The sequence below is a fragment of the Pleurodeles waltl genome, chromosome 6, assembly GCF_031143425.1.
Source record: "Pleurodeles waltl isolate 20211129_DDA chromosome 6, aPleWal1.hap1.20221129, whole genome shotgun sequence".
In the NCBI taxonomy this organism is placed as follows: domain Eukaryota; kingdom Metazoa; phylum Chordata; class Amphibia; order Caudata; family Salamandridae; genus Pleurodeles; species Pleurodeles waltl.
In genome coordinates, this window is record NC_090445.1 from 934428987 (window position 1) to 934443364 (window position 14378).

Genomic DNA, 14378 nt, shown 5'->3' on the forward strand with positions numbered 1-14378 from the left:
CTAGTTCGTCAGGGCTCACCCATGGCCTCATGACAGTTGCATTCTGCTTACTCCCCTTCCGTAGGATATCAGCCGCATTGCTTCTCCTCCCTCGCCACCACGGCCTTTCATGGCTGTGGACACAGTTCCCACAAGTCTCATGGTACCAAAGACCAGAGGTCAACCTAATCCGCACTCCCCCACTCCCTGGCAGCCGCGGCCTGAAATCCCTTTAACTTGATCTCACACCATCACGAGCATTAGGTTGGTTGTAGAATTCTGCACTACCTGTCTCAGTGGGGACAAATCACTTCAAACAGATTGCCCTAAAGGCCTAAACCCTCCTTTTTAAACAGAAACCACCACCTTTACCACCGCCCCCTGATCAACTTAGAGGACCATCTCTTCGTTCTTACGAGAGGGGATACAGGTTCTTTTGGCCAAATGAGGCATGAAGAGGGTACCAACAGCAGAAATGGATTGTGGTTGCTATTCCTGCCAGGCCCCCTTAACTACTCCTTCAAAAAGGAAAAATTCTGCATTCTCACCTTGGCTCAGGTGCTGCCTGCCTTCTACCCTGGAGCCTGAATGGTAGCGTTGGGTTTGCAGGACACCTACTTCCGTATTCCTGTCTTGCTCGCCCACAGGTGTTATCTACGGTCATGTTAGGCCAAGAGCATTATCAGTTTGCTGTGCTCCCCTTTGGCAAAACCAGTGCCCCTCTGGTGTCCACCAAGGTGATGGTGGTGGTTGCAGCACACCTACAGAGGTCAGGGATTCTAGTCTTCCCAGCCCTTGACAATTGCTGTTAAAGACTGACTTGCCCCAGGCAGTTTTCTCCCACCTCCAGACAAAGGCGGACCAGCAGTGTTTGTGCCAAAGTCACACCTGACTCCCTCTTAGATGCTCAGAACTGTGCTGGATAGAGTTCATTTCCAGGCTTCTCCAGAATTTTCAGACTATGATTCTGATGTTTCAGTCTCTATCCTGGATTTCTGTGAGACTGCCTTTTTGGCTGCTGGGTCACAAGGCCTTCTGCATCCTGCAGGTAAAACAGGCCTGGTGGAATATTTGGGCTCTACAGTGGGATCTGAAGTCCTAGTGGGCACGGCCTCAGGGAATCTGTCCAACCTAGTCCACATACCTGAAGCAACTGCAAAAGATCTGCAGTGGTGGTTTATGAACCACAATTGGGTCAGCAGCAGACCCCCCCACCACCCAGCGCTTACAGTAGTTAAGGATGTATCACTCCGGGGTTGGGGTAGCCATCTCGGACATATGGAGATCAGGTGACTAATCCTCTGCGGAGTCTCAGCTCTACACCAACCTGTTGAAACTGAAAGCAATTTGGCTGGCACTGGTTTTTCCTCCCATCTATGGAAGCCTGGTTCAGGGTTTCCCAAACAGCAGCTCTGCCATGTAGTATTGCAACGAGCAGGGCAGGGTGGGGTTGTGGACCCTGTGTCAAGAGGCCCTGCATCTCTGTACGTGGCTGGAATGTTAGGGTATTTTCCTGGTGGGTCAACATCTGTCAGGCTCTCTGAACGCCAGAGCAGATAAACTAAGCCATTAATGCCTCACGGATCACGAATGGCGTCTCCATCTGGATGTGGTGCATGGTCTCTTAAGAGACTGGGGAGAACCTTGGTTAGATCCATTTGCAATGTCAGCACTTCTGTGCTCTGAAGTTTCCAAGGTGGTTCTTAATTGGTGACACATTTCATCTCTAGTGGAGCTCAGGACTCCTGTACACCTTCCCACCGATACTACGTCTGCCCAAAGTTCTCAAACAGCTCAGGAAGACCGAGTCCAAGTCATCTTAGTGGCTCTGGATTGAGCAAGGAGAGTCTGAAATCCCAAACTACTGAGCATGAGCATCTGTCCTGCGATCGATCAGTCTGCCCCTTCAGGAGGATCTCCTGTCCCAGCAACAAGGCAGGGCCCTGTACCTGACCCTGCACACCTTCCATCTACATGTGTGGAGATTGAGCGGTTATATTTGAGGTTATTTGAACTCCTACCTGAAGTATGTGATGTCATCTTGGCAGCAAGGCATCCTTCCATGTAAACTTTTTATGGTTGCCATTGAGACACATTTGTGACTTGGTGTACTTCTAAATCTATTGATCGTTTTTCTGCACTCCTGTCTGAAGTTTGTTTGCCTTATCCCTTTCCTTACAATGCCTTTCATTGGTCACAGTTAAAGGGTACCTCACTGGCATTTTAGCTTTCTTGTGGTTGCCTTATTAACCCTCCCTTTTGTAAGTCGCCTTTTGTGACTTGTTTCTTGAAAGGTTTGCGACGTAGGTTCCCCCTACACCATTCATCATGTCCCAATGGGATTTGAATTTAGGTCTTACCTTCCTAATAAGTTCACCACTTGAGCCCATGCATAGCTGCCCACGGAGACTGCTTACCATCAAAACTGTCTTTCTAGTGTCTTTAACATCAGCCAGGGAGGATAATGGTTTGCAGATGCTTTCTGTTAACACCCCCTCTCCCTGTGCACAATTTTCTCCCCACATAAGCTGAGAACATGTGGCACCTTCTTGCCAAAGGTGATCATTCTTTTTCACCTCTGGGAGAACTTCAAACTGCCCACCTTTTTCAAGTGGGCATCGCTCTACACGTGTGCTAAACACTATGATCTGGACAGTCAGGTTCAGTTTGATGGGCATTGTGCACATTTGGTCCTCCAGGACTTCTTAGTGTAACACAGTCCACACACACTTTTCCGTGAAGAAATTGCTTTATTTGTCCTAAGGTAAGGAATCTGCAGCTAGAAGTCTATCAGATAAACAAGTTACTTACCTTCTATAACACATTATCTGATAGAGACTAGCTGCAGATTTCTTACTGACCCTTCCATGCTCCCTGTTCTGCAAATATGCATCCTACATTGTTGAGGACCTCATTTTAGCACCTTGGTGATTTCACCTCAGTTTGGATCAATGCTGCTGGTGGAGGAAAACAGTTATGAACTGAGGTCAGTACACTGGGGTGGTAGTTATATAGGCACTGGGCATGTAATTTCTGGTGCAGATTGAACCAACAATGCCAGGTGGAACCAAACAACGGCACCTACCCGCACGCAAAAGAGACTGCTCAATAATTTCCAATAGAAATATTCTAAGGTAAGGAGTCTACGGGTTGATAGTCTCTTTCAGATAAGGCGTTAACAAAGGTAAGTAACTTGTTTGTTTCACACACAGATGGCAGTGCCCTTGCTTCTCACAATAGGATTCTTTTTAAATGCTACCAAGTCCCACCTGCCACCCCATCAGATACAGTGCTTCCTCCATGCTATCCTGCATGCAGCCACAGGCAAAGCATATCCTAAGACTAGAGGGTCTTACTTTTTCAGAAACTGCTGCCTCTTTTTCAGCCCGTCAGATCTCAGTTCACAGTCATAAAGGTTTTGGGAATAATGGCATCTTGCATTGCAATCGCTCACGTGAAAGGTTGCACATGCTTCCCCTTCAAGGATGTCTGGCAGACCAATGGTAAAATGTGCATGATCAGTGGGAAGATCTAGTATTGATTCTGGCCAAGGCACACTGCTCTCTACAGTGGTGGTCACCCACCAACCTACTGCGTGGTAGGCCTTAAGCTGACCCAGTTCTGCATGTGACCAATACCATGGATGCCTCTCACGGGTTGAGTTGCACATCTCACAATACAAAGTAAAATGGCTGTCTCAGTACCAGGAATGCCACATCAAATCAACTACTTAGAGCTACTAGCTATTCGGCTAGTCCGCAAGGCCTTTCTGCAACTAATATATGGCAAGGTAGTCCTAATCTAACCTGACAACATGACAGCCATGTACTCTATCCAGAAACATGGCAGCATACAATCCCCTTAGCACTGTAACCAAGCGAAGAGGCTCTCCGCTACAAAATTCACCTTGTAGGGGAGCGTCTACCAGGAGGGGGACTGGTGGGGAGGGTATTGCCGGGGGTACAGCCAACAACTTTGCAGACCAGCAGGATGCGTCAAGTCCACAAGTAAAATTACATGAATTTTATTGTATTAATTACACTAAATATAATTAAGATAGAAAATAAAACAACTGCTTTAAAAAAAATATAAAAAAAATACACCTGTCAGATCAATCTTGGAATCATGTGCTATTATAAAACATTAATGCAACCATACGGTTTAATTATGGTGATAGGCTGGTGCATCACGGTATAAAAAGCAAGATTAAAAAAAGTCATACTTTCACTGCTAAATCGTAGTTTCGGGCATAAAAAAATATTTAATCACCTCTTTAATTGTCCATAAACGTGCTTCTATAAAAGTTGTTCGCAAATATTTCTTCTTCGTGGCTGATTTGGGTAAAGGCAGATGATGTGATCAGAAGTTTCACCTTAATAGCCTAAGGCCAATTTGTACCTACAAGTCAAGGATCCCATTATCCTTCAAACTGATAGAACGGAATGCAAACTAGTCTAAATCTTAAAATGTTCCTTTTTATTGCAGCTAAGGTTGATATATACTGATTTTATTATGAAGTTTGAATTAAGTGCCAATTCAGTATCTTCATAGTTAAACAGTCTACAAATCTTTGTCACCGTGATTGTACCTCAATGTTTTCCTTACTAACTCTTTACACGTGACCTTGGACATTTTAGCATGTGAATCCAATGTTGAAACATTGTGTACATCGATCACTTTAGCAACATCAAAGAGATTTAACTCCAAATTGCTCAGACATTAGCTACTTACATATGTGCGTATTTGCTCTTCTGCAATCTCTAACATATTTTATCGATGCGGGTGTATAATATAAGATAATTTTAAGGATTTTATATTTAGTTCAAGATGTCATTTGCAATGAGATGTCATAGAAATGCTTTCTTTTTTGTAAAAATATGACCCGACCAAGATAGCTTTTTATCGATGGGAATAAAAATCGTATCTATTTGTCTATTTTTTCATCACCAAGTTTCCAGACTAGATGATTGCACTTTGTCATAAAAGTCATTACTTTAGTTTTTGTGAGATTCTCTATTAGACCGTTTTCGATTTGTATTTAGGACAACCTTGATAGTTGATGTTGTAGACCTTTTAATGTTAGTGTGAAAATGATCAGGTTGTCCGTGCAGACTAAGTGTGTAATCGTTTTGGTTGTCCAGTTTAGGTAGTAAATCTTCTGTTGAATCCAGCTCCCCTTCTTAATCCAAAATCTACAGTGAAAATAGAAGGGGAGCCAGACTGCATCCGTGCTTTAGCCCATTCTGCATTTCCATTTTGGGTGATAAATAATTCCTGCTAGATGATTTAATTCGTTACCAGGCCAGTTCGTGTAAGGCAATTAGAAAGTGTAGAATTTAGCAATCAATTTCCAAGTTTAATAGTCTCTCACAAATGCCCGTCATTTAGCAAATGCCGTTCTGTAATCGATACAGCAAACTCTCTAAAGTGTAATTTTGGCCCTTAGCTTTATGTTATGAGTGTCAGGGCTATTATATTCCTAGTGGTAGAGCAGCATGTGCGAAAACCCGCATGGTTGAAATGCATAGGGTTTATTTCATTCATCTATGTAGATAATTAACTCAATAAATATTTTGCAGAACTCTTGCCTCCACAGTCTGAGTGCAATGAGCCAGTAATTTTTTTTGGGTCACTTATTAGACCTTTTTTGTGAATGTAAGGAAGATGGAACCTCTGACAATATGGGAATAATCTCAGATTGAATTACATAAACCAAATTAAAAGAAGACTCCCAAAGTAGGATTGGGTTTAGCAATAGGTATGCCATTTGGACCTGTCGTCCATGAGGATCAACACATTTAATGTCAGACTGATGTTTTATCATATTTTATGTAAAGCAAAGAATTAGAATATGACAATATTTAACTTGAAAAAATGTGTTTCTGAATAAAGATCATTTATATAAGCGTACCTTCTTTCATTCGGGTTGAAATAATCATTCAATATGTTTTATGCACTTGTGCCGTGACCAATCAAAGACCAGAAGAGTGTAGAATTAACTGCCTCAAGAACTTAAACCAATGCTACTTTTCGATTATTGTTTTATTCCTTTAATCGCTCTCCAGTATTGATTTTTCACATTTAACCTGTCACATGCTACTGAACAAGAGTACTTTAGAAGATGTCGTAAGCAATGTGTAAAGCATTTGCACATAACACGCAGTAATACAATGAAAACACTACAAAAGAACACCACACCAGTTTTAGAACAATAGCCAATATTTACCTGTGTAAAAAAGACGGAAACAAGAAAAATCCAACATACAGTAATAAAGATATGCATTTTGCTAGAATTAATTTAACAATACAGTTCCTTGAAGTCGATAGAGCCACCTGGGGCTATCACGATGTCGTGATCAACAAAACCAGTAGTTCAGGCTGGTCGCAGCGTCGCGGGCCAGCTACGGTGTTGGGAAGACCCACAAACAGTACCTTTGGAATTGCAGGGCATTGTGATCCTCGTGGTAAGATCCGGAGAGCGGTGTCGCTGGTGTCGTGTCCGTTACAGAGGTCGGTGCGGGGGTCATCAGGCCCTTGAAGTCACACGCATTGCAGATCGAAGTCCAGGCTGATGAAATCAGGAGGACTGGTGTGGATGGCGTCTGGCTGCAATGTGAAGCGGGCAGTGAGACGTGCGATGTCACCAGGTCACGGTGCAGGCGGCATTGTTGCTGAAGCTCTGTCGTCGGTTCGCCCAAGTCGGCGGGGTGATGCGGGATGGGCTTTGAGTGGCATCCCCGGGTCACGGTGCAGACAGGAATGCCTGGTGATGACACTGGAGTAGATGGTGCTGGCATCTGTGGACTCAGGGTGCGGTTTGGGACTGTGCTTCGTGTACCACCCGAGCGGTGTCCACAGGCCATGGTGCAGGCAGCAGCGCTGGTGTCAGCAGGAGCGGTGTCATCGGGGATGCCCAGGCTGATGCATGAGCAAGGCGATGCTGGAGCGCAGGGCCCACAGGTCATGGTGCAAGCAGTGGCTCAGTGGTGGCGTCGGATGGCAGCGTCAGTGAGACCAGGATTGCGGTGTGAAGTGGGGCAGTGCGGCTCCATGCAGCAGGTCACGATACAGACCAACGGCATTGTTGGCGTCACAGTAGTTTTCCTTCCTGAACATCACAAAACACACAGTTCCCAGTGCTGTAGGCAGATGAAGCGGAAGGCTTAGGTGTCCCTGAGACTTCCGATAGGAGGCAAGCTCTACTCCAAGCCCTTGGAGAACTCTCTGAAGCAGGATAAACACAGTTCACCCTTTGCTCTCTTTTAAGGCAGGAGCAGCAACTGCAGGCTAACCCAGCAAAGCAACACAGCAAAGGGGCAGTACTCCTCCAGCTATTCTCGTTGGCAGAGGTTCCTCTTGATCCAGAAAGATTCCCACAGGCTGAGGTTTGTCGGTCCACTTATACCCAGTGCTGCCTTTGAAGTAGGCAAACTTCTGAGGAAAGTTTCTGTTGTTCACAAGATCCTGCCTTACCCAGGCCTGGCCCCATACACACAGCAGGAGGTAGGAGACTGCATTGTGTCAGGGCTGGCACAGCCCTTTCAGGTGTAAGTGACCACTCCTCCCTCCACTCTAGCCCAGATGGCCCATCAGGTTATGCAGGCTACACCTCTATAATTGTCTTGAAAACAACAATATTCTTCATCCTTCCCAGATGGGCTCTAGACCTCTACACAGTACAGAACCAGCTCTGATTGAAGTTACTTAAGAGGTGAGGAAGCGTCTTGATCAGGGACTTGTGCCAGTGATTATTCTTCTGGATCTCAGTGCTGCATTTGACACTGTATATCACAACATCCTACTTTTAAGATTGAGGGAGACGGGAGTTATGGGCAGCACACTGAGCTGGATTTCCTCTTTTGTTTTTTTAGAGGCAAGATCGGTTCAGGTGCGAGATCGATCATTTTTCTCCAGCTGCTTGAAAAGCAGCTGTGGAGTGCCACAGGGCTCTTCTCTCAGCCCCACGTCATTTAATATCTATATGTCTCCACTAGCAAAGATAGGGAGCCATATGGCCTTTCACTAGTGTCATACATGGACGACACCCAGCGGGTGGTCGTCTCCTTTAGTACTAAGCATAGCTCTTATGAGTCATTACTCCCCCCGAACCCCCCCCCGCCTACCGGCAGTGTTGGAATGGATGTCCGATTGTAAACTTAAGCTAAATGGAGACAAAACAGAGGTAATGATCTTAGGCCATTGTTCTCGGCCAGATCTCAATTCCCCTTTGTCTCATTCGCTAGGGGATTTGCCCCCTCCCAAGCTACATTTCAGGAGCTTAGTTGTTTGGCTTGATCCATGGCTGACCTTGGATCATCAGGCTAAGAAAATGTCCTCCACTTGCTTTGGTACATAAAGACTCCTAAGGAAGGTGTTTAAAATACTTCTACCCACTGCAAAGAGACTTATCATCCAGGCACTTATTATTTCCTGTTCAGACTATGGCAATTCCTTGTATCTCGGTGCCCCGAAATATATGAAAAAGAAGCTACAGGTGGTACAGAACACTGCTGCCTGCCTCCTTTTTGACCTCCCTAGGCATGAATCTGCCAAGTCCGCTCTCTTCTTTGCACTGGCTCCCAGTGGAACAACGAATAAAGTTTAAAACCTTGTGTTGTATCCACAGAGCATTACGCAACAAAGCACCCCCCTTTTCTAAGGGCCCTTGCATCTTTCCATAAGCCCTCCATACATCTTGGGTCCTCTTCGGCCGCCTTAGCCTCAAACCCCATAATAAAAAATCTAAATGGGGCAGAAGCTCCATGGCTTATCTTGGTGCCAAGTTCCTCTGCCTCTGGGTCTTCGACAAACCAGCCATGAACTCTCCTTCTGTCGCTCACTTAAAACGTAGTTATTTTAATTATTTTCCTCAGTCTGTGTCTGGAAGGTATGTGTATAGCGCTGGGAGGCCTTTGGGTAGCCATGTGCTCTATAAGTATTCATAACAAACACCCCAGCTCCCTTTGTGTCACTGTCTAGAGGGAATTCACAACAGCCCAACTGTCAGTCTGACCCAGATGTGGGAATACACAAGCAGGCAGAGGCACAGAATGGTTTAAGCAAGAAAATGCCCACTTTCTAAAAGTGGCATTTTCAAACAGACAATTTAAAAACCAACTTTACCAAAAGGTGTTTTTTTTAAAAATATTGAGTTCAGAGACCCCAAATTATATTTCTATCTACTCTCAAAGGGAAACTGCACTTTGAGTTAATTAAAGTCACCCCTCATGTTAACCTAGGAGAGAAATAGGCCTTGCAACAGTGAAAACCGAATTTGGCAGTATTTCACTGTCAGGACATGTAAAAAAACATCAGTACATGTCCCACCTTTAACATACACTGCACCCTGCCCATGGGGCTACCTAGGACCTAGCTGATGGGTGCCTTAAATATAAAAATAAAAAAAGGGAAGCTTTGGGCCTGGTAAGTGACTACACTTGCCAGGTTGAATTGGCAGTTTAAAACTGCACACACAGACACTGCAGTGGCAGGTCTGAGACATGTTAATCACAACGAGAGAGGAGGGGAGTGAGAAAAGAAAACCCATACTTTTCCCCTGAAAACAGGAAGAAATACACCAGGACTATGGGGTATCTTATATGTGCAAAATAAATTTTATTTGCCCTGGACCGTTTTCATATCCCGAACTTCGGGACTTATGCGTATGCTGGGAATGGTGTTGAAGGGAATCTTTCCTTACGGACTAGGTGGTCTCACACACTATATAGTGTCATGCTTCATCTTATGACCATCTAGCCCCTTCCAGGTAGGATAATACCACCTGGACGGACTCAACCTCGTAGTTAAAGGAACTTGGAGGGAGTGTGGAGATGAAGGTTAGCTGGATAGCGATGGGATCCAGTTGTGCTACAGAAAGACTAAAATCACCTAATCACCTGTCTGATGATTCACCCTTATTAGTGGTGATTGCTGGTGAGATTAAAAAGAAGTGGGATGCTTCTAGAGGGTAATGGCTCGAAGAGTCACCTACTATTTACTGGCCAACATGTTTCTGCCCACTAATCTCAAGCCAAAGGAGGTCTAGAGGCATTTCAGGGCCTCAGGATCCCTAGATTCCTGTCGTAAAGGGTCATGTACTAAGAAGAAGAAAAAAAGGTGGCCTCCCTCAGTAGGAGGTGGCTGTAATGAAGATGGGCCTACCTGTGGATTACTAAACATGGGAGGCCTGTGAATAGAGGAGAACAGTTAATTAAATGTGACATGTACACTACATGTACGTGATAATAAACATAGCAAACTATTGCACACGAAAAGGGTGAAGTTGCATGCTGAAAATCATACAAAACATTCAAATCCAACCACACTGGGTAGACTAACACGTAAGAATATAACCCTCTACTTGCGGGAAGGAGGGAGAATGCAGTCCCTTACCCTATGATTGAAGGGCAAATGGCCCCTGGTCTATGGGAGGGGGAGTGTCCCCTACAAAGAGAAGAACAGGGGAAGCAGCTAAGTTAAACAAGGCAGAGGGAGGCGTGAAATGATTGTCAGCAATTCAGAAATGCGCAAAATATGAGCTCAGGAAAAGACTAGAAGTATCCTCACCTATGTAGAATTAGCCTAAGTAATTAAGCAATGGAAGGGAATAGAGACCCCTTCTTTATATCACAACGCGCCAAAAAGCGAAAATGTAACAAAGTAACAAGGAAATGTGCACAAACTGGCTCCAAAGGCACTGGAATATAATGGAGCCATGCTTGCAAAATTTAATCAAACAGTAAATTTTAGCAAAAGTAAAAGGTGAACTTCAGGAAGAGTGATTCTTATCTGTAATATCTGAGGGCGCCGCCCAGGTCGCATCGACTTACTCCGTCAAAGAATGACGCTCACTGGCGCACCTAGTCCGGATCCCTCCCCGTCCGTCAATGGAGCTCGGCCGGGGAGATTCAGAAGATAAAAGAACTTGCCGTTAGGCCGGGAGCTAAACCCGGAAGTGAGTCCCAAACAAGTAGGGTCTTAGCTTCTTCAGCACCCAGACCACAGCAAACGCTTCACGTTCTATGGCACTCCACCTACGTTCCCTGGGAACCTCCTGCTAATGAAGGCTACAGGTTGATCTAGGCCCTCTTCATTAAGCTGTGAGAGTACTGCGCAAATACCCTGCTCTAAGGCGTCTGTTTGCACAACAAACTCCTTGGAATAGTCGGTTGCCTTCAGCACAGGGCTGTGCACATGGCAGCCTTCAGGGCATCAAAAGCATTCTGGCAAGCCTTTGTCCAGATCATCTTTTTGGGTTGCTTCTTAGAAGTCAACTCAGTCAAGTGGGTAACAATGGTACCATACCCCTTGACAAACCTCCTGTAGTAGCCAGTGAGGCCTAAAAAGGCTCTCACCTCAGTCTGGGTTTTGGGAGGCTCCCAAGCCAGGATGGTATCAATATTTGGCTGTAAGGGTGCCACCTGGCCACTCCCTACCTGGTGTCCCAAGAACACCACAGAACCCTGCTCTATTTGGCACTTGCTTGCCTTAATAGTGAGGCCTGCCTTCTGCAGGGCCTCCAACACTCTGCAGAGGTGTTGTAGATGTTCCTCCCATGTGGAACTAAAAACAACCGTGTCATCCAGATAGGCGGCACTGAACTCATCCAGCCCAACCAACACCTGGTTGACCAACCTCTGAAAGGTGACTGGGGCATTCTTCATCCCAAATGGCATCACTTTAAATTGAAAGTGCCTGTCTGGGGTAGAAAATGCAGACCTCTCCTTGGCCCCCTCAGTCAAGGCAATCTGCCAATACCCAGACGTTAAGTCAAACATGCTGAGGTAGGTGGCAGCTCCCAACCAATCCATGTGCTCATCACCTCGGGGGATGGGGTGTGCGTCAGTCTTGCTGACCGCTTTGAGTCCCCGGTAGTCCACACAAAACCTGAGTTCTGGAGTGGCACCAGGTGCAGCAGCCTTTGAGACCAATACCACTAGGCTGGCCCAAGGACTGCTGGAATGCTCAATAACCTGTAGGGTTAACATTTTGGATACTTCATCCTTAATGCTAGCTCTGACCCTGTCAGTCACCTGTAAACTTTCTGTTTAATGGGTGGGCTGTCCCCAGTGTCCACATCATGTGTGCACAAGTTTGTGACCCCTTGGATCAGGGAAAACAGTGAGGCGAACTGTCCCAACCCCTGGCGACAGTCCCTCTGCTGCTCTGTAGTCGGGGAGGGGGAGAGGATCACTTCCTCCAAAGGCCCATCTGTTTCTCCTGCAGACAGGAGGTCAGGAAGAGGCTCACTCTCCTCCTCCACCCCATCATCTGTTGCAAAGAGCATGGACAGTTCCGTCTGCTCAAAGTGTGGTTTGAGGCGGTTAACATGCAGGACCCTTAAAGGGTTCCTTGGAGACTGCAAGTCCACCAGGTAGGTGACTTCACTCTTGCACTCCACCACCTCAAAAGGCCCAGTCCACTTGCCCTGGGATGCCCTAGGCTCCACTGGTACCATCACCCACACTTTTTGACCAGGTTGAAACTCAACCAGAGAGGCATTCCGGTCATACCACCGTTTCATATCCTCCTGGCTTGCTTCTAGGATCTCCTGTGTGAGACTCCTGAAGCGGGCAGTCTGGTTTCACAGAGCCAGCATGTAGCTAAATACATCCTGGGGGGGTTTACTAGGAGCTTTTTCCAAAGCCTCCTTCACCAGACTTAAAGGTCCCCTCACAGGGTGGCCATGGATCAGCTCAAAGGGACTAAACCCATGTCCCTTTTGAGGCACCTCCCTGTAAGCGAACAGAAGGCATGGCAAGAGGTCGTCCCACTTCTGCCTCAAGGGCTCTGACAGGCCCATGATTATGCCTTTCAAGGTGCGGTTGAATCTCTCAACCAGACCATTACTTTGGGGTGGTAAGGGGTGGTGAACTTGTAGGTTACCCCACACTTCTTCCACAGAGACTTCATATATGTGAATATTAAGTTGGTACCACTATCAGATACCACTTCCTTGGGGAACCCCATGCAGGTAAAAACCCCCATCAAAGCATGACCCACCACAGGGGAATTGATCTGGGTACCGGGTGGCATGGTCCACCAAGACCAGGATGAACCTGTTGCAGATGGCTGTCTTGGGATCCAGAGGCCCCACAATGTCAATACCAACCCTTTCGGAGGGGGTACTAACAGGAAAAGGTTGTAGGGGAGCCTTACATTTCCCTCCACTAGCCTGACAAGTTTTGCCTGACCTGCAATATGCATCTGAGTGCCTGCACCTTAGGGGCCAGTGAAAATGGGTGACAAGCCTTTCAAAGGTCTTGTCCCACCCCAAATGTCCAGCTAAAGGCACATCATGAGCCAACCCCAGTAGGAAGGCCCTGAAGCACTGGGGTACCACCAGCACACGGGCTGACCCAGGCTCAGGAACCTTAGGCTCACTATACAGGAGGTCATCCTCCCAGTAGATCAGGTGAGATCCTGGCTCCTTGCAAGCCACCTGGTCTGCAGCTTGCTGCCGCAAACCCTCCAGAGTAGGGCATGTCTTCTGTGCTGCACAGAATGCTTCCCTGTTTGGCCCCCCTTCCTGCTGCCACTGTGATAGCTGAGGGACCTCCCCCAGTTCAGCCACCTGTTCCACTGTAGACTCCGGGGCATCCCCTCAAGCTCTGCCTCCTCCAAGACTGTGGGAACTTCTGGGGCTGGTTTCCCGCGCCCCCTGCCCTTCCTCTTTTTGACGGTCCCCTGGACCACTGTTTCAGGCTCCAGGAGCTCTTGACCACCCTGATGGGCTGCCATTGCCCTGCTAGATACGCAGACCCACCCAGGCAGACCCAACATCTCCAAGTGTGACCTGTGTTTCACCTCCTTCCAAGAGGAATCCTCTAGGTCATTGCCAAGCAAACAATCTACAGGCATGGTTGGACTCACAGCTACTTTCAAGGAACCTGAGACCCTCCCCCTCATTCAAAGGGAGCGCCACTCTGCTCAGGTGCTCTGAGTTCTCCACTGCAACTACATAGTGAAATACCTGGGGATCAATCTGCTCTTCAGACACCAGGTGACTCCTCATTGTAGTCATGCTGGCTCCTGGGTCTCTCAGAGCCTCCACCCTCTGCCCTTTGATGGTCACGCACTGCCTATACTTTTTAGTTTTCTCAGGCACGAGGGTTCTTTGGACCATCTCACTGTCCCCTAGTGAGACAAGGCAAGGGTCATCTCAGCTGGCTCCCACCCACCTGGAGCCAACTCCTGCCCAAGCGCTACACTAGCCAAACCCTGGGACTGCGCACCAGAGGGTGCTGGTGTACTCTTGGGGCATTTGGGGTCCCCTCTCTCACATGACCCACTTGGACACATGCATAACACTTACTTGGGGGCCCCCTGCCACTGGCTTCCCTTTGGAGAACCATGGCTTCTTCTCACTGGGAGGCTGGGAATTCTTACCCTGGGAATCA